The 23,137-nt window shown below is 46.2% G+C and overlaps 1 long non-coding RNA gene across 1 annotated transcript in view; it reads right to left on the reverse strand.

The window, feature by feature from the left end:
- The window catches only part of LOC137223195 (uncharacterized), a 255,649-nt gene that overhangs the window by 226,801 nt on the left and 5,711 nt on the right, over positions 1-23,137 (reverse strand). The window contains exon 2 of the long non-coding RNA XR_010942751.1: positions 22,464-22,545. This is a non-coding gene — a long non-coding RNA (uncharacterized lncRNA). The remainder of the gene's footprint in view (positions 1-22,463; positions 22,546-23,137) is intronic.

Below are 23,137 nucleotides of genomic sequence, written 5' to 3' on the forward strand. Positions count from 1 at the left end.
CTGGTACTCGGGTGCAACATTCCAGATGCTTTACTAACACTCTCCCCACTTGGAGAGTCAGTGCCTTTAACCTCCTGTTTGGCCCAGTTTGCAATTTCTGCGGAAAATGAACAGGAATAGGGAGAACCAATGAGAGACTAGCTGGAGGTGTCCGGACGGGCAAATTTAACTCTCATTTCCCACCAGGAAGAGGAATTAACAAAAGGCTCAGCGTGCCATGCCGGAACCACACTAGGGCCTGAAGCAATCCTGCGGTGTTGCGGCCAGCTAACAAGAAAGCGAGTTGAAGAAAGGAGCTCAAGGGCACTGTAATTCACAAACCTGCAGAGTTATAAATGACAGCTATCGTCCAAAAATATATTGAAGTAAGGCTGCCAAGAGGACTTGAAAGCGGGGCAGAATTGCAGGAAACCGATTTCAGGAGGTAGACTGGAATTGCATGTAAAGCATAGGAAAAGAGGCAGAACGTCCACAATGATGCACTTGGCCAAAAAGGGCATATGCGTTTTTACCTGAATATATTCAGGAAAAAACGCATACGCCCTTTTTGGCCAACCAAGGAAGCTTGCAAAGGGAATCAGCACTACAATGAAGTCTCACTGTCCCCTGGTCAAAAGGGCCATCTGAAAAATTTGTAAAATACAGAAAGGCAGGACAGGCCATGGAGAACTGGGAGCCTTGTTATGCTGATGGGCGGGATGTAAATTGCCAACAGCCACTCTGGAGAAGTGTATGGTGTTTCCTGAAACATCTAAACAACAAAGCAACAGAGCCTAGGGCACTTTCACTCATGGTCCTATAGATTAGGGAAATTAAAATCAAAAAGACACAGCCACCCCAAAGTTTGGAACGGCTCTGTTTACAAGAACCTCGTTTACGGGACAAGTTCAATATCACAGAAAGCGAAAAATGGATAAAGAAGTTGTGGTACTTACGTACAATGCAATATCACTCATCAATGAAATCTATGTAATCAGGCCCGTAGCAGCATAATGAGTGGATACAGGTACGATGATTCTAAGTGAAATAAGTCACACAGAAAAAGAAACATCATAAGTTATCACTACTACACGGAATGTAAACTTGGCTACACAGAAACTGAATTACAAAAGAGAACAGGGTCTCAAATGTAGAAAACCAACTTATGCTTGCTTAAGGGGAAAGGTGAGTTGGGGTGCTGCATAAAACCAGAGATTGAAATTAGCACAGATACCGTTCCATAAGCCAAATATGTAATAGACATGAGCTACTCCTTGCTCACCGAAGTGGACTCAACACCCCATATTAAACGCCTAAGAATATACCTGACTAGAAAGAATCTTAAAACGTATGGATTTATATGTCTCCGAAAGAGAATCAAGCGTGTGTACAGTGGCATAAACCCAGCAGTGATAGGATTGGTGAGGTTCGGTGAGCAAATGCAGACCCTTTGACGTCATACTGCATGGTACCAATTCCATGGGTCTCAACTCTCTAGGTTTAAGGGATTCTTCCTTCAGCTAAAACATGCATGTGGAACCCAGAGTATGATCCACCGTGTGATCGGGAAACATATTCAAATGTGTCTCAGTTTTCGTCCCCTGGTACTCGGGTGCAACATTCCAGACGCTTTACTAACACTCTCCCCACTTGGAGAGTCAGTGCCTTTAACCTCCTGTATTGCCCATTTTGCAATTTCTCCGGAAAATGAACAGGAATAGGAAGAACCAATGACAGACTAGCTGGAGGTGTCTGGATGGGCAAATTTAACTCTCATTTCCCACCAGGAAGAGGAATTAAAAAAGGCTCAGTGTGCCATGCCGGAACCACACTAGGGCCTGAAGCAATCCTGCGGTGTTGCGGCCAGCTCACAAGAAAACGAGTTGAAGAAAGGAGCTAAGGGGCACTGTAATTCAAAAACCTGCAGAGTTATAAATGACAGCTATCGTCCAAAAATATATTGAAGTAAGGCTGCCAAGAGGACTTGAATGCGGGGCAGAATTGCAGGAAATCGATTTCAGGAGGTAGACTGGAACTGCATGTAAAGCATAGGAAAAGAGGCAGAACGTCCACAATGATGCACTTGGCCAAAAAGGGTGTATGCGTTTTTTCCTGAATATATTCAGGAAAAATCCCATACGCCCTTTTTGGCCAACCAAGCAAGCTTGCAAAGGAAATCTGCACTACAATGAAGTCTCACTGCCCCCCGGTCAAAAGGGCCATCTGAAAAAAGTGTAAAATCCAGAAAGGCAGGACAGGCCATGGAGAACAGGGAGCCTTGTTATGCTGATGGGTGGGAGGTAAATTGCCAACAGCCACTCTGGAGATGTGTATGGTGTTTCTTGAAACATCTAAAAAACAAAGCAACAGAGCCTAGGGCACTTCCACTTATGGTACTATAGCTTAGGGAAATTAAAATCAAAAAGACACAGCCACCCCAAAGTTTGGGCCGGCTCTGTTTACAAGAATCTCGTGTACGGTACAAGTTCAATATCACAGACAGCAAAAAATGGATAAAGAAGTTGTGGTACTTACGTACAATACAATATCACTCAGCAATGAAATCTATGTCATCAGGCCCGTAGCAGCATAATGAGTGGATTCAGGTACGATGATTCTAAGTGAAATAAGTCACACAGAAAAAGAAACATCATCAGATATCACTACTACATGGAATGTAAACTTGGCTACACAGGAACTGAATTACAAAACAGAACAGGGTCTCAAATGTAGAAAACCAACTTATGCTTGCCAAGGGGAAAGGTGAATTGGGGTGCTGCATAAAACCAGAGATTGAAATTAGCACAGATACCGTTCCATAAGCCAAATATGTAATAGACATGAGCTACTCCTTGCTCACCGAAGTGGACTCAACACCCCATATTAAACGCCTAAGAATATACCTGACTAGAAAGAATCTTAAAACGTATGGATTTATATGTCTCCAAAAGAGAATCAAGCGTGTGTACAGTGGCATAAACCCAGCAGTGATAGGATTGGTGAGGTTTGGTGAGCAAATGCAGACCCTGTGAAATCATATTGCATGGTACCCATTCCATGGGTCTCAACTCTCCAGGTTTAAGGGATTCTTCCTTCAGCTAAAACATGCATGTGGAACCCAGAGTATGATCCACCGTGTGATCGGGAAACGTGTTCAAATGTGTCAGTTTTCATCCCCTGGTACTCGGGTGCAACATTCCAGACGCTTTACTAACACTCTCCCCACTTGGAGAGTCAGTGCCTTTAACCTCCTGTTTGGCCCAGTTTGCAATTTCTGCGGAAAATGAACAGGAATAGGGAGAACCAATGAGAGACTAGCTGGAGGTGTCTGGACGGGCAAATTTAACTCTCATTCCCCACCAGAAAGCGGAATTAACCAAAGGCTCAGCATGCCATGCCGGAACCACACTAGGGCCTGAAGCAATGCTGCAGTGTTGCGGCCAGCTCACATGAAAGCGAGGTGAAGAAAGGAGCTCAGGGACACTGTAATTCACAAACCTGCAGAGTTATAAATGACAGGTATCGTCCAAAAATATATTGAAGTAAGGCTGCCAAGAGGAATTGAAAGCGGGGCAGAATTGCAGGAAACCGATTTCAGGAGGTAGACTGGAATTGCATGTAAAGCATAGGAAAAGAGGCAGAACGTCCACAATGATGCACTTGGCCAAAAAGGGCATATGCGTTTTTTCCTCAGGAAAAAAATCATATGCCCTTTTTGGCCAACCAAGCAAGCTTGCAAAGGAAATCTGCACTATAATGAAGTCTCACTGCCCCCGGTCAAAAGGGCCATCTGAATAAAGTATAAAATCCAGAAAGGCAGGACAGGTCATGCAGAACTGGGAGCCTTCTTATGCTGATGGGCGGGATGTAAATTGCCAACAGCCACTCTGGAGAAGTGTATGGTGTTTCCTGAAACATCTAAAAAACAAAGCAACAGAGCCTAGGGCACTTCCACTTATGGTCCTATAGCTTAGGGAAATTAAAATCAAAAAGTCACAGCCACCCCAATGTTTGGGACAGCTCTGTTTACAAGAACCTCGTTTACGGTACAAGTTCAATATCACAGAAAGTGAAAAATGGATAAAGAAGTTGTGGTACCTACGTACAATGCAATATCACTCAGCAATGAAATCTATGTCATCAGGCCCGTAGCAGCATAATGAGTGGATTCAGGTACGATGATTCTAAGTGAAATAAGTCGCACAGAAAAACAAACATCATAAGATATCACTACTACACGGAATGTAAACTTGGCTACACAGGAACTGTATTACAAAACAGAACAGGGTCTCAAATGTAGAAAACCAACTTATGCTTGCTTAAGGGGAAAGGTGAGTTGGGGTTCTGCATAAAACCAGCGATTGAAATTAGCACAGATACCGTTCCATAAGCGAAATATGTAATAGACCAGAGCCACAACTTGCTCAATGAAGTGGACTCAACGCCCCATATTAAATGCCTAAGAATATACCTGACTAGTAAGAATCTTAAAACCTATGGATTTATATGTCTCCGAAAGAGAATCAAGTGTGTGTACAGCGGCATAAACGCAGCAGTGATAGGATTGGTGAGGATTGGTGAGCAAATGCAGACCCTTTGAAGTCATAATGCATGGTACCCATGCGTCTCAACTCTCCAGTTTTAAGGGATTCTTCCTTCAGCTAAAACAGGCATGTGGAACCCAGAGTATGATCCACCGTGTGATCGGGAAACGTGTTCAAATGTGTCTCAGTTTTCGTCCCCTGGTACTCGGGTGCAACATTTCAGACGCTTTACTAACACTCTCCCCACTTGGAGAGTCAGTGCCTTTAACCTCCTGTTTGGCCCAGTTTACAATTTCTGCGGAAAATGAACAGGAATAGGGAGAACCAATGAGAGACTAGCTGGAGGTGTCTGGACGGGCAAATTTAACTCTCATTTCCCACCAGGAAGAGGAATTAACCAAAGGCTCAATGTGCCATGCCGGAACCACACTAGGGCCTGAAGCAATCTTGCGGTGTTGCGGCCAGCTCACAAGAAAGCGAGTTGAAGAAAGGAGCTCAGGGGCACTGTAATTCACAAACCTGCAGAGTTATAAATGACAGCTATCATCCAAAATTATACTGAAGTAAGGCTGCGAAGAGGACTTGAATGCGGGGCACAATTGCTGGAAACCGATTTCAGAAGGTACACGGGAGTCGCTCTTAAAGCATAGGAAAAGAGACAGAACTTGGAAAATAATGCACTTGGCAAAAAAGGGCATATGTGTTTTATCCAGAGCTCTCATAACCGAGGGGAGGAGATTCCCAGCAGGCTCCAACTGCCACCTGAGGGCTCACGTTGCCAAGGCAACGTGAGCAAGCCAGGCATGAGTTACCTCACAGCAGAGGTCCCACCTCACAGAAGGTTGAGAAACCCAGCCAATATCAGACTCTCACCAGAGGGCCCACATCACCAAGAGGATGGGAACCAGGCAGGAGTGTCTTCACACCAGTGGGGCCACATCATCGAAAGGTGAGCTACTCAGCACATGTGTCCTCAAACCAGAGGACCCACATCACCAAGGGCCTCGGAGTGAGGCAGGCAGGAGTAGCCTCACAACACTGGGCCCATAGAATAAAAAAGTGAGGAATCCAGCAGTTGGAACCTCCCAGCAGGCGGCCCAGAGCACCGAGGCTATGGGATCCAGGCCACAGTGAACTCACAGAAGAGGGCCCATGTCATGAACTGAGCAACCCAGCCATTGGGACCTCAGAGCAGGAGGCCCACATCCCCATGGGGATATAAATCTGGTAGGAGTGTCCTCGCACCACTGAGAACGTATCAGAAAATTTTGGGAGACCAGCAGTTAGGGCCTGACGCCAGAGGACCCTCATCACCAAGGGAAGGAGGCTCCCAGCAGGCTCCAACTGCCACCAGAGGGCTGACGTCACCAAGGCGATGTGTGCCAACCAGGCACGAATGACCTCACAGCAGAGGGCCCACCTCAGAGAAGTGTGACGAACCCAGTTAGGATCAGACTCGCACCAGAGGGCCCACATCACCAAATGGATTGGAACCAGACAGGAGTGTCCTCACATGAGTAGGGCCACATCATCTAAAGGTGAGGAACCCAGAACATGTGGCTTCAAACCATAAGACACCCATCACCAAGGGGCTGGGAGTGAGGCAGGCAGGAGGAGCCTCACAATAGAGGGCCCAAAAATAAGAAAGGTGAGGAATCCAGCAGTTGGAACCTCCCAGCAGGCGGCCCAGAGCACAGAGGCTAGGGGATCCAAGCCAGAGTGAACTAACACCAGACAGCCCACATCATGAAACTGTGAGCAACCCAGACACTGGGACCTCAGAGCAGAAGGCCCACATCCCCATGGTGATGGGAACATGACAGGAGTGTCCTGGCATCACTGGGCTCACATCAGAAAACGTGGGGTGCTCAGAAGTTAGGGCCTGACGCTAGAGGGCACTCATCACCGAGGGGAGGAGGCTCCCAGCAGGCTCCAGCTGCCACCAGAGGGCCAACATCACCAAGGCGATGTGTTCCAGCCCGGCAGGAGTGACCTCACAGCAGAGGGCCCACCTCACAGAAGGGTGAGGAACACAGCCAGGATCAGACTCTCACCAGAGGGCCCACATCACCAAGGGGATGGGAACCAGGCTGGCGTGTCCCCACACCAGTGGGACAACATCATCGAAAGGTGAGGATCCCAGCACATGTAGCCTCAAACCAGAGGAACCACATCACCAAGGGGTTCAGAATGAAGCTGGCAGGACCGGCCTCACAACACAGGGTCCATAGAATATAAAAGTTGAGGAATCCAGCAGTTGGAACCTCCCAGCAAGCGGCCCAGAGCACCGAGGCTATGGGATCTAGGCCGCAGTGAACTCACAGCAGAGGGCCCACATCATGAACCTGTGAGCAAGCCAGCCGTTTTGACCTCAGAGCAGAAGGCTCATATCCCCATGGGGATGGGAACCTGGCAAGAGTGTCCTCACTCACTTGGTGCACATCAGAAAATGTGGGGAGCCCAGCAGTTATGGCCTAAGGCAAGAGGGCCCTCATCACCGAGGGGAGGAGGATCCCAGCACACTCCAACTGCCACCAGAGGGCCCACGTCGCCAAGGTGACGTGTGCCAGACAGACATGATTGACCTCACAGCAGAGGGCCCACCTCACAGAAGGGTGAGGAACCCAGCCAGGATCAGACTCTCACCTGAGGGCCCACATCAGCAAGGGGATGGGAACCAGTCCGGACTATCTTCCCTCCAGTGGGGCCACATCATCAAAAGGTGCAGAACCCAGCACATGTGGCCTCAAATCAGAGGACACATATCACAAAGGGAATGGGAGTGAGGCAGGCAGGAGTAGCCTAAAAACAGAGGGCCCAAAGAATAAGAAAGGTGAGGAATCCAGCAGTTAGAACCTCCTAACAGGCGGCCCAGAGGACAGAGGCTATGGGATGCAGGCAGGAGTGAACTAACAGCAGAGAGCCCACATCATGAAACTGTGAGCAACCCAGGCATTGGGACCTCAGAGCAGAAGGCCCACAACCCAATGGGGATGTGAACCTGGCTGGAGTGTCCTCGCACCACTGGGCGCACATCACAAACTGTGGGGAGCCCAGCCGTTAGGGCCTGACGCCAGAGGGCCCTCATCACCGAGGGGAGGAGGCTCCCAGCAGGCTCCAAGTGCCACCAGAGGGCTCATGTCCACAAGGCGAGGTGAGCAAGCCAGGCAGCAGTGACCTCACAGCAGACGGCCCACCTCACAGATGGGTGAGGACCCAGCCAGGATCAGACTCTCAACAGAGGGCCCACATCACCAAGGGGATGTGAACCAGGCAGGAGTCTCCTAAGACCATTGGTCCCACATCATCGAAAGGTGAGGAACCCAGCACATGTGGCCTCAAACCAGAGGACACACATCACGAAGGGGCTGGGAGTGAGGCAGGCAGGAGGATCCTCACAACAGAGGGCCCAAAAAATTAAAAAAGTGAGGAATCCAGCAGTTGGAACCTCCCAGCAGGCGGCCAAGAGCACAGAGGCTATGGGATCCAGGCCTCTGTGAACTAACACCAGAGAGCCCACATCATGAAAATGTGAACAACCCAGCCGTTGGAACCTCAGAGCAGAAGGCCCACATCACCATGGAGATGGGAACCTAAGAGGAGTGCCCAAGCATCATTGGGCTCACTAAGAAAAGTTGGTGAGCCCAGCAGTTAGGGCCTGACGCAAGAGGGCCCTCATCACCGGGGGGAGGAGATTCCCAGCACGCTCCAACTGCCACCACACAGCTGACTTCACCAAGGCAATGTGTGCCAACCATGCAGGAGTGACCTATCAGCAGAGGGTCTCCCTCTCAGAAGGGTGAGGAACACAGCCAGGAACAGACTCTCACCAGGGGGTCCACATAACCACGTGGATGAGAACCAGGCAGGAGTGTCCTCACACTAGTGGGGCCACATCATCGAAAGGTGAGGAACCCAGCAAAGGTGGCCACAAACCAGAGGACCCACATCAGCAAGGGGTTGAGAGTGAGGTAGGTGTCTGGACGGGCATATTTAACACTCATTTCCCACCAGGAAGAGGAATTAACCAAGGACTCAGCGTGCCCTGCCAGAAGCAGATTAGGGTGTGAAGCAGTCTTGCGGGTTTGCGGCCAGCTCACAAGAAAGCGAGTTGAAGAAAGGAGCTCAGGGGCCCTGTAATTCACAAACCTGCAGAGTTATAAATGACAGATAACGTCCAAAAATATATTGAAGTAAGGCTGCGAAGAGGACTTGAAAGCGGGGCAGAATTTCAGGAAACCGATTTCAGGAGGTAGACTGGATTTGCATTTAAAGCATAGGAAAAGAGGCAGAACATCGACAATGATGCACGTCACATAAAAGGGCATATGAGTTTGTTCCTGAATATATTCAGGAAAAAACACATACGCCCTTTTTGGCAAACCAAGCAAGCTTGCAATGGAAATCCGAACTACTATGAAGTGTCACTTCCCCCCGGTCTAAAGAGCCATCTGAAAAAAGTGTAAAATCCAGAAAGGCAAGACAGGCCATGGAGAACTGGGAGCCTTGTTATGCTGATGGGCGGGATGTAAATTGCCAACAGTCACTCTGGAGAAGTGTATAGTGTTTCCTGATACATCTGAAAAACAAAGCAACAGAGTCTAGGGCATTTCCACTTATGGTCCTATAGCTTAGGGAAATTAAAATCAAAAAGACACAGTGACCCCAAAATTTGGGATGGCTCTGTTTACAGGAACCTCTTCTACGGTACAAGTTAAATATCCCAGAGAACAAATAATTGATAAAGAAGTTGCGGTACTTACGTACAACAGAATACCACTCAGCAATGAAATCTGTGTCACCAGGCCTGTACCAGCATAATGAGTGGATTGAGGCACGATGATTCTAAGTGAAATAAGTCACACAGAAAAAGAAACATCATAAGGTATCACTAATGCACGGAATGTAAACTTGGCTACACAGGAACTGAATTACAAAACAGAACAGGGTCTCAAGTTTAGAAAACCAACTTATGCTTGCTTAAGGGGAAAGGTGAGTTGGGGTGCTGCATAAAACCAGAGATTGAAATTAGCACAGATACCGTTCCATAAGCCAAATATGTAATAGACAAGACCTACCCCTTGCTCAACGAAATGGACTCAACAATGAGGTATCACCTCACACCTGTTAGAATGGGCATCATCTGAAAATCTACAAACAACAAATGCTGGAAAGGGTGTGGAGAAAAGGAAGCCTCTTCCACTATTGTTGGGAATATAAATTGATACAGTCACTATGGAGAACAATATGGAGTTTCTTAAGAAACTATTAATAGAATTACCATATGATACAGCAATCCCAGTACTGGACATATACCCAGACAAAACCATAAATCAAAAAGAGACATTCACCGCAATGTTCATTGCATCACTATTTACAATATCGAGGTAATGGAAGCAACCTAAATGCCCACAGACAGACGAATGCATAAAGATGTGGTACATATATAAAATGGAATATTACTAAGCCATGAAAGGAATGAAATTGGGTCATTTGTAGAGACGTCGATGGATCTAGAATCTGTCATACAGAGTGAAGTAAGTCAGAAAGAGAAAAACAAATCTTGTATATCCGTGCATATATGTGGAACCTAGAAAAACTGTACAGATTAACCGTTTTGCAAGGCATAAATAGAGCAACAGATGTAGACAACAATCGTATGGACAACAAGGGGGGAAACCTCTTGGGGGGGTGGTGGTGGGAGGAGTTGAGAGATTGGGATTGGCATGTAAACATTTATATGTATAAAATAGATAACCAATAAGAACCTGCTGTATAAAAATACAAAATAAAATTCAAAATTAAAAAGAAATAAAATTTAAAAAACAAAACAGAAAAAACAATTATTCCCTTCACATACATGTATTTATATGAATAAATTATTTCCATGCTTATATCTGTAAATACAAAAAAGAGGAATAAATTCTACCTTGAACCAAAAACGAAAAAGAGAAAAAAAAAACAGAACCCACCAGTTACTCAGAGGAAAACCGTATCAGGGCACTTGCTCCAGTTGTAAACAATTCTGAAGTTGGTCAGTGGTGGGGAATCGTCTCCCATTCAGCCAGCAGCCCCCACACAACAAGCGTCCTCATTGCAAAGCTGGGGCACCGTGCCGAGGCATCTGTGAGTGAACGTGAGCTGAGCCCCAGGCCAGTTGCTGCTGAACTGTTCCCACCCTTCCCAGGTAAAACACCTGAATATATACAAGGACTTGAAAGCCTAGAGGAAGGGCCATGGAGCCACATGAGTGACAGCATGCCAGCTGACTTGGTGCCTGCAGGCCAGCCAGGATGGCCCTGGCCCTGGGTGCTCTTCTGGAAGATTTCCATTTCCCTGCCTGAGATACCCGTCCTGTCCCTGCCCCCACTGCTTTTTTCCTTCCTCACCTCTGCCCAGGGAGAAATTCCAGCAGCAGGTATGGGTGACACATCCTCTTCTTTAGCAGGTGGCAGCCTGGCAACTGCTGCAGAAAGTCCAGCAGAGCCCCACTCACACTGGGCCACCCACAAAGCCGTGGCCTCTCACTCCCTCCCACCAGCCCAGCCCCAAGACTGCTGACAGGGCAGAGAAAATGGCGTCAGGCACAGCTGCAGGGGCTCTTGCTGCCTGGAGTGGTATTTATATTGATCTCAACCCAGGCACACCTGGGGAGGGCTGGCCGGCACGGTAAGGCTGCCCAGGTCAGCCAATCATCACCCCTCAGGGGCTCACAGTTGCAGAAAATGGAACTTGCTGAACCGGCCAGGTCCAAGGAACAGGTGTGGGCTCCTGAGAGTCAGGATAGACAAGGGGCTGCAGCTTTGGCTTGTTTTCTAATCATTTTATCTGGCCCATGAGTGGGAGACAACTTCAAGAAAAGCCTCTCCTAATGAGAGGAACTCAGGAGTCAGGGAGAGGAGGGGTGGGTGGTGGTTGGAGACAGAGGCCTGGTGCCCCGGGTGCAGTGGAAGTCTCTGGAAGACCAGGTGGAGGGAGGCCACACAGAGTGATGCCCAGGGTCACAGACCTGTCGCAGCTGCTGTTTGTTAGTTCAAGTCCTGCTCTGAGGTGCTCTGTGTCAGCTCTGAGCGACAGGTGAGATGGGGGTGCTCTTCAGTGAGAGCTATGTGCACGGTTCCTGTGTGCCCAGCCCTGCCACGGTACCTGCAAGGGTAGCTCTGTATCCTGGGAGAGGCCTGACCACGAGAGCCCCGTGGGCTGGGTTGGGGGTGGGGTACCTGCCCAGGAGAGCTCCATATCCTGGGATTGGCCTGACCACGAGAGCCCCATGGGCTGCTGGGGACCTGGTAAAGGATGTCAGGACAGTCAGTGAAGCCACCGAGGATATACCTCCAGTTGCTCCTAATTCCTACACCCTGCTGGTCATTCTACCAACCACCAGGATATGGTATTCTGTATTAGTCTCAATGATGCCTTCTTTTGTATTCCATTAGTCCCAGAGTCACAAGAAATTTTGGCTTGTGAGTGGCAGGACTCAACATACAACTAAAACAATACTTCCGGGCCGTCTTGCCCCAAGGGTTCAAAAATTCCCACACCATCTTTGGGGAAAGCTTAGCTAAAGACCGAAAAGTTCTACCTCTGGAAAAGGAAACCCTCCTTCAATATGCAGATGACATTCTGATCGCCAGCCCTACTAAGGAGGCCTCTGAACTACCAAGCCAATAAAGGATAGAAGTTGTCCAAGAAAAAGCTCAAATATCACAGACTGCGGTGACCTGCCTGGGCTTCATTCTCACAGAAGGTCGGAGAAGCCCATCCCAGGAAAGGGAAGAAACCATTTGCAGCCTTACCCCTTTCTAAAACTAGAAGACAGCTTAGGGGTTCCTGGGGAGGCCAGGGTTTGCTGCTTCTGGATCCCTAACTACAGTCTACTAGCTGGGCCTCTATATGAAACACTGAAAGGAAAAGATGATGATCCTTTTGAATAGAATCCAGAAGTGGCCTTTCAAGAATGGAAAGAGCAGTCAATTCAGACCCTTGCCCTGGAACTCCCTAATTGAGCTAAACCCTTTGACCTTTCCATTCCCGGTGAAAGGTGAATCGCCATTGGAGAATTAGTGCAAAAACTGGGACCACTTGAAATGGAACAACGCAAGAATGCCATCCAGGTAGGATAAACTACAGTCACCAAGGGGCTTGGCCCACTGCCACATCTGGCCAAGATACTGGCAGTATCTAAAAACGTGGAAATCAGCAACCCAAAAGGCCACCTCCCTCCTAAGGGAAAAGGACCCCACGTGGTGATCCTAATCACCAACCATGCCCTGAAGTTGCAGGGTTCGCTCCGTGGGCACACCGACCTCGAGTGAGGAGGCCCTCCAACTCCAACATCCAGAGAGATAACCGGGGGCAACAGGGCACCATGACGACTCGTGTGAACATCACTTGACCTGGAGTTTCTCTCATAAAACAACAATAGTGTGTCCCGAAGGAGTAGACTACTGCTTGCAGGACTTACTGCACCCGGAGGGGAGCTAATAATCTTGGTGGGGGAAACGTATATCACACTGTCACCATAGAAAAGCCTACAGACACCGTGATGATGGTGGCCAATAAGACCGGCTGGACTCCTGTTTACTTCAAAAGGCTGTTGACTCAGTGGCCATCATGGTCCTTGATCACCACTGACCCTGGACTGTCTGGGAGTTGAGCGGGCAGGGCTCTGACACCTGGTGCTGTTTTTACGTTAATTCAGGGGCCTAATTGAAGAAAGAGCAGACTACTGGTCAGAGCATCTAGGCTGGCAGAAACGGTCAGCCTAAGGTGGCCGAACAAATGTGGGGCGGGGTGAAACCGGCCCCCACAGCGTCTCTGCACATCTCTTTCCTGGACCCTTAAAGGTCATTAGAATCTATAACACTTCCAATGCTGGTGCTCAGGCGGACGAGCAGGGAGGCAGGGGTCCTGGGGCCAATCAACGTCACCTGGAGGCTGCTGGGGAGAAGTTCTGACCCTCGTCCCCTGGTATGAGGGCTCCCAACTCAGCACTCAGCAGTTACAGAAGAAGGGTCTGCACCCTCAGCACTCCAAGAATGAGGAACGGGACAAAAGGCAGAGGAGGGGTTTGTCCCCAGCAAAGCCCATTAAAAATCCCTGGGAGATAAAAATAGAATCTGGGCAATAAAGTCAAGTCTGACCTTTTTTATCCTTTGTGCTTTGTCTAATTTCACGTGCTCCTAGGGTCCCGCATGCAGAGGTTCCACACCCGGCACTTCAGACCAGATTTCCTAGTGCAGAATGGCTGGGTCGACACCTCAGCTCCTGGGGCCCAGTGCAGACTCCGAGATATAGAGCCTGAGCTGCAGCCAACCCGGCCCTCGAGTGCTCCGCCCCCTCCCTCCCACTGACTCTGACAGGATCTCTACACAGCAGCCCAGCCCACAGCCCACGGGGTAGTGCATGCTCTCACCTCTCCATTCTCTGTTTAAAATATAAAGTTTCCTTTGCTTGTGAACCAAACTCAGTCTCGATCTGTTGGCCCCAATGACACTGGGCAGGGAGACACTTGTTGGGGTCCACTCTGGAGGATCAGTAACAGAAATTGAGACTATTGTAACTTCAATGAACAGATGTGTGAGCCAAACTGTAGTTAACATAGAACAGTTTATAAGGCTCGGGTAAAATAAGATGTTTCTAACACTTCCATTTGATATTTCCATCACTTTATTATAAGCAAGTTCAGTGAAAAGGTTTGTCTTATTTGTCAGGTCAATATTAGAGAAATGAAGTGATTTCTTTCCAAGGATGTACACCTAATAATCTTGGTTAAAGCTTCAATCTTGTTTTAAATGCTTTTCCATTGAAAATGATACCTCTCTTTCAGCTCCCCCATTTCTGAGAAGTATAAAATCTTATAATTTATTATTACCAAAGGGGAAAGGTGGGAGGAGGGATAAATTAACAGTTTGGAATTAACACATACACACTGCTATGTATAAAATAGATCATCAACAAGGAACTACTGTATAGCACAGGGAACTACACTCAATATTTTGCAATAACCTATAAGGGGAAATAATCGGAAAAAGAATAGATATTTTTATTGACATCATCTATCAATGACAGTTAAAGTGTAACCTAAGGGAAGCCGGTGGTGAGTGCTTCTGACCCTGAAGACTTCAATCATCTAAAGTTTGGACTCTGCCTACTTCCCAAGGCCCTTAATGAACATATGTGTAGCCGTAGCTTAAAAAATTCCCCAGTTTGGGTTTCGGGGAGACACTGATTTTGAAAAAGCCCTGGTGTTCTCCTTACATGAATGGGACTCTTCCTACTGCTAAAACATGTCTGTCACACCCAGAGGATGGTATACCGTCTGATCGGGAAGAGTTTGGAAAAGGCATCTCATCTCCTCATCTCCTGGTGCTCGGGTTCACCCCTCCAGCGTCTTTACTAACAGTCTCCCCACTTGGAGATGTCAGCACTGTCAACATCCTGTTGCGTACAGTTTGGAATTTGTCCAGAGGATGAAGCGGAAGGATGAGGAACAATGAGAGACAAGTCCTAGGTGTTCAGACAGGCACATGTCACTCTAATTTCCAATCAGGAAGACGAATTGACCAAAGGCTAGGGTTGCCCATGGAAACAGTATAGGGCTTGAGGAAATCCCACTGCTTTGTGGCCAGTTCCCATAAACACAAGTTGAACAATGGAACTCAGGGGCAGTAAAATTCATGAAACTGCAGAGTTGAAAATATCTATCACTGAAAAATGTCTTGAGGAAAGTCAGAGAAAAGGATTGGTAAGCAAGGGAGAATGGCAGGAAAGGGATTTGAGGAGGTAGAAAGGACTCGCCATTAAGCACAAGAAAAGGGGCTGAACATTGCCAACATTGCAGTTGGCCAAAAAGGCTGTATGCGTTTTTTTCTGTATATATTCAAGAAAAGGGCATACACTTTTTTAGCCAACCAAACAGGTGGGCACTGGAAATCAATACTACAAAAGATATCACTTCGCATCAGTCAGAAGAGCCATCCTCATAAAGTGTAAACACCAGAAATGCAGGACAGGGCAAGGAGAAGAGGGAGCCCTGTGAGGCTTATAGTGGAAATGTATATTGCCAACGGCCATTCTGGAGAAGTGTATTGTGTTTACTAAAGCATCTAAAAAATGAGCTACAGAGCATAGGGCACTTGCACTCATGGGCGTATGTCTTGGGAAAAACAGAAATCGAGAGGACACAGGCACCCCAATGTTTACTGCCTCTCTGTTTAAAAGATCCTCGACTAGGATATAACTTAAATGTCTCTGGAGGGAAAAAATGGATAGAGATGTGGTACTTATGTAGAGTGGAATATTACTCAGCCTGGAAATCAATGAAATATGGCCAGTTGTAACAACTCCGGAGGAGTTACGTATGATCATTCTAAGTGACATAATTCAAAAAGAAAAAGACACATATCATAAGATATCACTTAAAGGTGGAATCCAAAATGGCTACACATGAAATAAATTACAAAAGAAAAACATAGTCAAGTATGTAGAAAACACACGTAAGGCTGCTAAACGGGAAAGGTGGGGAGGGGTGAGGCATCATCCAGGAGGTTGAAATTAGCAAAGATACCATTCCAAATACCAAACTGATAATCAACAAGGCCTACACGGTAGCTAAAAGAACTGCACTCAGCACACTCAAGTCACCGGAAAAGAATATATATGACTGGTAAGAATCTGAAAAAGAATTTATTGATGTCTCTCTGTATGTGAATCAAGTGGATGTACAGCAGCAAGAAACAGAGCTTTGAAAATCAGCTGTAACCAATATAGTAATAAATTGAAAAAAATAAACGACAGAGAGAAAGAGAAAACCTCTTACAACTTTTCCTCAGGGACGGTGATGCAACATGGATTGAACACATCTAGACCCACAGCAGGATGACACATAAGGCTGGAAACTGTTCGTGCTAAGAGAAATGTGAGGTTGGGTGAGGAAATGCACACCCTTTAAAGTAATACTACCTGGTACCCATTCAATGGGTCCCAAATCTGCAGGTTCAAGGGATCTTCCTACAGCTAAAACATGCATGGAAAACCCAGAGGACTGTACACCATGTGATGGGGAGATGTGTCTAAAATGCACCTCATTTATCCTCTCCTGGTGCTCCTGTTCATCATTCCAGCCACGTTACTTAGAATCTCCCCACTTAGAGAATCAGCACATTTAAACTTCTGTTTCACACATTTTGCAAATTGTGAGGAGGATGAACGGGAAGAGGGGGAACCAATGAGAGAATAGTTGTAGGGGTTTGGACGGGCACATGTCACTCTAATTTCCCATTAAGAATAAGAAGTAAAAAAAGGCTCAGCCCGCCTCGCTGGAGCCAAAATAGGGCCTGAAGCAATCCTGCGGCTTTGAGGCCAGCTCACAAAAGAGCAACTTAAAAAATGGAGCTCAGGGTCACTGCAATTCACAAACCTGCAGAGTTATAAATGAAAACTAACGTCCAAAAATATGTTGAGGTAAGGCAAAGAAGAGGATCTGAATGCAAGACAGAATTGCAAGAAACAGATTTCAAGAGATAGATTGGACTCGTCTTTAAAGCACATGAAAAGCGGCAGAATTTCGACAATGATGCAGTTGGCCCAAAAAGGAGTATGCGTTTTTTCCTGAATATATCCAGGAAAAAACGCATACGCACTTTATGGGCAACCAAGCAAGCAAGCAATGCAAATGTGCACAACAAAGAAGTCTCATTTCCCACCGGTCAAAAGGGCCATCCGAAAAAATTGTAAAAACCAGAAATGCAGGACAGGCCATGGAGAACAGGGAGCCTTTATACGCTGATGGACAGTGTGTGAACTGCCGAGAGCCACTCTGGAGAAGTGTATGGTGGTTCCTAAATCATCTAAAAAACAGAGCTACAGAGCATAGGGCACTTCCAATCATGGAAGTATATCTAGGGAAGTCTAAAAATCAACAAGACACAAGCACACCACAGTTTAGGGCTACTCTGTTTACAAGAACCTCAACTTCAGTACACCTTAAATATCCCAGGAAAGAGAACAATGGATAAAGAAAATGTGGTACTTATGTACAATGGAATATCTCTTCACCATGAAATCAATGTAATAAGGCTAGTAGAAGGATAAAGAGTGGATTTAGGTCCGATAATACTACTTGAAATAAGTCAAACAGAAAAAGAAACATATCATAAGATATCACTTATAGAGGGAGGATAAATATGGCTGCACAAAAAATGAATTACAAAACAGAACAGTGTCTCACATTTAGAAAACACACTTATGTCAGCTTAAGGGGAAAGGAGAGGTGGGGTGATGCATAAAACCAGAATTTGAAATTAGCACAGATACCGTTCAATAAACCAAATAGGTATTAGACAAGATCTACACCTTGCTCAATGAACTGGCCTCAACACACCCTATACACCGCAGAGAAATATATCTGAGTAATAAGAATCTTAAAACCCATGTATTGATATATCTCCATAAGGGAATCAAGTGTGTGCAGAGTGGCCAAACACAGCAGTGAAAATGAGCTAAACCCCATTATAGAAATAAATTTTAAAACCAAAACGCAGAAACAATGAAAGAGAAAAATTCTTACAAAATTCGCTCAGGGGCTGTGATGCAACCTGGAATGACCACATATAAACCCACAGCTGGATAAGACATAAGGCTGGACACTTGGGGCTGAGAGGATTGGTGAGCTTTGGTGAGCAACTGCCGAAAGTTTAATGCAATACTTCATGCTACCCATTCCAAGGGTCCCAACATTCCAGGTTGAAGGGAATCTTCCTACAGCTAAACCATGCATGGGAAATCCAGCGGATGGTATACCATATGATCGGGAAAGGTTTCTAAAACGCACCTCATTTTCCTCTCCTGGGGCTCCGGATCAACATTCCAGCCACTTTACTAACAACATCCCCACACGGAGAGTCAATGCCTTTAAGTTCCGGTATCGCACAGTCTGCAGTTAGTGCGGAGGATGAATGGGAATAGGGGGAACCAGTGAGAAAATAGCTGTAGCGGTTTCAATGGGCACATGTCACTCTAATTTCACATCAGGAAGAAGAATTAACCAAAGGCAGAGCAAGGCGCCCCAGAAGAAGAATAGGGCATGAAAAAATCCTGTGGATATGAGGCAAGATCACAAAAATAAGAGCTGAAAAATGGAGCTAAGGGCCACTGCAATTCAAAAACCTGCAGAGTTATAAAGGCCAACTATTTTCCAAAAGTATATTGAGGTAAGGCTATGAAGAGGCACTGACAGCAAGGCAGAATTGCAGGAAACCGATTTCAAGAGGTAGACTAGAATTGCATTGACAACATATGAAAAGACTCAGAACGTCGACAATGATGCACTTGGCCAAAAAGGGCGCATGCGTTTTTTCCTTAATATATTCAGGAAGAAACGCATATGCCCTTTCTGGCCAACCAAACAACCTTGCAAAGGAAATCTGCACTACAATGAAGTCTCACTTCCCCCAGGTCAAAAGGGCCATCTGAAAAAAGTATAAAATCCAGAAAGGAAGGACAGGCCATGGAGAACTGGGAGCCTTGTTATGCTGGTGGGCGGGATGTAAATTGGGAACAGCCACTCTGGAGAAGTGTATGGTGTTTCCTGAAACATCTAAAAAACAAAGCAACAGAGCCTAGGGCACTTCCACTTATGGTCCTATAGCTTAGGGAAATTAAAATCAAAAAGACACAGCCACCCCAAAGTTTGGGACGGCACTGTTTACAAGAACCTCGTTTACGGTACAAGTTCAATATCGCAGAAAGGGAAAAATGGATAAAGAAGTTGTGGTACTTACGTACAATGCAATATCACTCAGCAATGAAATCTATGTCATCAGGCCCGTAGCAGCATAATGAGTGGATTCAGGTACGATGATTCTAAGTGAAATAAGTCACACAGAAAAAGAAACATCATAAGATATCACTACTACACGGAAGGTAAACTTGGCTACACAGGAACTGAATTACAAAACAGAACAGGGTCTCAAATGTAGAAAACCAACGTATGCTTGCTTAAGGGGAAAGGTGAGTTGGGGTGCTGCATAAAACCACAGATTGAAATTAGCACAGATACCGTTCCATAAGCCAAATATGTAATAGACAAGAGCTACTCCTTGCTCAACGAAGTGGACTCAACACCCCATATTAAACGCCTAAGAATATACCTGACTAGGAAGAATCTTAAAACCTATGGATTGATATGTCTCCAAAAGAGAATCAAGCGTGTGTACAGCGGCATAAACGCAGCAGTGATAGGTTTGGTGAGGTTCGGTGAGCAAATGCAGACCCTTTGAAGTCATACTGCATGGTACCCGTTCCATGGGTCTCAACTCTCGAGGTTTAAGGGATTCTTCATTCAGCTAAAACATGCATGTGGAACCCAGAGAATGATCCACTGTGTGATCGGGAAACGTGTTCAAATGTGTCTCAGTTTTCGTGTCCTGGTACTCGGGTGCAACATTCCAGAGGCTTTACTAACACTCTCCCCACTTGGAGAGTCAGTGCCTTTAACCTCCTGTTTGTCCCAGTTTGCAATTTCTGCGGAAAATGAACAGGAATAGGGAGAACCAATGAGAGACTAGCTGGAGGTGTCTGAACGGGCAAATTTAACTCTCATTTCCCACCAGGAAGAGGAATTAACCAAAGCCTCAGCGGGCCATGCCGAAACCACACTAGGGCCTGAAGCTATCCTGCGGTGTTGCGGCCAGCTCACAAGAAAGCGAGTTGAAGAAAGGAGCTCAGGGGCACTGTCATTCAAAAACCTGCAGAGTTATAAATGACAGCTATCGTCAAAAAATATATTGAAGTAAGGCTGCCAAGAGGACTTGAAAGCGGGGCAGAATTGCAGGAAACCAATTTCAGGAGGTAGACTGGAATTGCATGTTAAGCATAGGAAAAGAGGCAGAACGTCCACAATGATGCACTTGGCCAAAAAGGGCGTATGCGTTTTTTCCTGAATATATTCACGAAAAAACGCATACGCCCTTTTTGGCCAACCAAGCAAGCTTGCAAAGGAAATCTGCACTACAATGAAGTCTCACTGCCCCCCGGTCAAAAGGGCCATCTGAGAAAAGTGTAAAATCCAGAAAGGCAGGAGAGGCCATGGAGAACTGGGAGCCTTGTTATGCTGATGGACGGGATGTAAATTGCCAACAGTCACTCTGGAGAAGTGTATGGTGTTTCCTGAAACATCCAAAAAACAAAGCAACAGAGCCTAGGGCACTTCCACTTATGGTCCTATAGCTTAGGGAAATTAAAATCAAAAAGACACAGCCACCCCAATGTTTGGGACGGTTCTGTTTACAAGAACCTCGTTTACGGTACAAGTTCAATATCGCAGAAAGCGAAAAATGGATAAAGTAGTTGTGGTACTTACGTACAATGCAATATCACTCAGCAATGAAATCTATGTCATCAGGCCCGTAGCAGCATAATGAGTGCATTCAGGTACGATGATTCTAAGTGAAATAAATCACACAGAAAAGAAACATCATAAGATATCACTACTACACGGAATGTAAAGTTGGCTACACAGCTACTGAATTACAAAACAGAACAGCATCTCAAATGTAGAAAACCAACTTATGCTTGCTTAAGGGGAAAGGTGAGTTGGGGTGCTGCATAAAACCAGAGATTGAAATTAGCACAGATACCGTTCCATAAGCCAAATTTGTAATAGACAAGAGCTACTCCTTGCTCAACGAAGTGGACTCAACACCCCATATTAATCGCCTAAGAATATACCTGACTGGTAAGAATCTTAAAACCTATGGATTTATATGTCTCCAAAAGAGAATCAAGCGTGTGTACAGTGGCATAAGGCAGCAGTGATAGGACTGGTGATGTTCGGTGTGCAAATGCAGACCCTTTGAAGTCATATTGCATGGTACACATTCCATGGGTCTCATCTCTCCAGGTTTAAGGGATTCTTCCTTCAGCTAAAACATGCATGTGGAACCCAGAGTATGATCCACCGTATGATCGGGAAACGTGTTCAAATGTGTCTCAGTTTTCATGCCCTGGTACTCGGGTGCAACATTAGAGACGCTTTACTAAGACTCTCCCCACTTGGAGAGTCAGTGCCTTTAACCTCCTGTTTGGCCCAGTTTGCAATTTCTCTGTAAGACGAACAGGAAGAGGGAGAACCAAAGGGAGACTAACTGGAGGTGTCTGGATGGGCAAATTTAACTCTCATTTCCCACCAGGAAGAGGAATTAACCAAAGGCTCAGCATGCCATGCCGGAACCACACTAGGACCTGAAGCAATCCTGCGGTGTTGCGGCCAGCTCAGAAGAAAGCGAGTTGAAGAAAGGAGCTCAGGGGCACTGTAATTCACAAACCTGCAGAGTTATAAATGACAGCTATCGTCCAAAAATATATTGAAGTAAGGCTGCCAAGAGGACTTGAAAGCGGGACAGAATTGCAGGAAACCGATTTCAGGAGGTAGACTGGAATTGCATGTAAAGGAAAGGAAAAGAGGCAGAACGTCCACAATGATGCACTTGGCCAAAAAGGGCGTATGCGTTTTTTCCTGAATATATTCAGGAAAAAACGCATACGCCTTTTTGGCCAACCAAGCAAGCTTGCAAAGGAAATCTGCACTACAATGAAGTCTCCCTGCCCCCCGGTCAAAAGGGCCATCTGAAAAAAGTGTAAAATCCAGAAAGGCAGGACAGGCCATGGAGAACTGGGAGCCTTGTTATGCTGATGGTCGGGATGTAAATTGCCAACAGCCACTCTGGAGAAGTGTATGGTGTTTCCTGAAACATCTAAAAAACAAAGCAACAGAGCCTAGGGCACTTCCACTTATGGTCCTATAGCTTAGGGAAATTAAAATCAAAAAGACACAGCCACCCCAAAGTTTGGGACGGTTCTGTTTACGAGAACCTCGTTTACGGTACAAGTTCAATATCGCAGAAAGGGAAAAATGGATAAAGAAGTTGTGGTACTTACGTAAAATGCAATATCACTCAGCAATGAAATCTATGTCATCAGGCCCGTAGCAGCATAATGAGTGCATTCAGGTACGATGATTCTAAGTGAAATAAGTCACAGAGAAAAAGAAACATCATATGATATCACTACTACATGGAATGAAACTTGGCTACACAGGAACTGAATTACAAAACAGAACAGGGTCTCAAATGTAGAAAACAAACTTATGCTTGCTTAAGGGGAAAGGTGAGTTGGGGTGCTGCATAAAACCAGAGATTGAAATTAGCACACATACCGTTCCATAAGCCAAATATGTAATAGACAAGAGCTACTCCTTGCTCAACGAAGTGGACTCAAAACCCCATATTAAATGCCTAACAAAATACCTGACTAGCAAGAATCTTAAAACCTATGGATTTATATGTCTCCGAAAGAGAATCAAGCGTGTGTACAGCGGCATAAACGAAGCAGTGATAGGATTGGTGAGGTTCGGTGAGCAAATGCAGACCCTTTGAAGTCATATTGCATGGTACCCATTCCAGGGGTCTCAACTCTCCAGGTTTAAGGGATTCTTCCTTCAGCTAAAACATGCATGTGGAACCCAGAGTATGATCCACCGTGTGATTGGGAAACGTGTTCAAATGTGACTCAGATTTCGTCCCCCGGTACTCGGGTGCAACATTCCAGACGCT

This window comes from Pseudorca crassidens, chromosome 4, assembly GCF_039906515.1.
Source record: "Pseudorca crassidens isolate mPseCra1 chromosome 4, mPseCra1.hap1, whole genome shotgun sequence".
In the NCBI taxonomy this organism is placed as follows: domain Eukaryota; kingdom Metazoa; phylum Chordata; class Mammalia; order Artiodactyla; family Delphinidae; genus Pseudorca; species Pseudorca crassidens.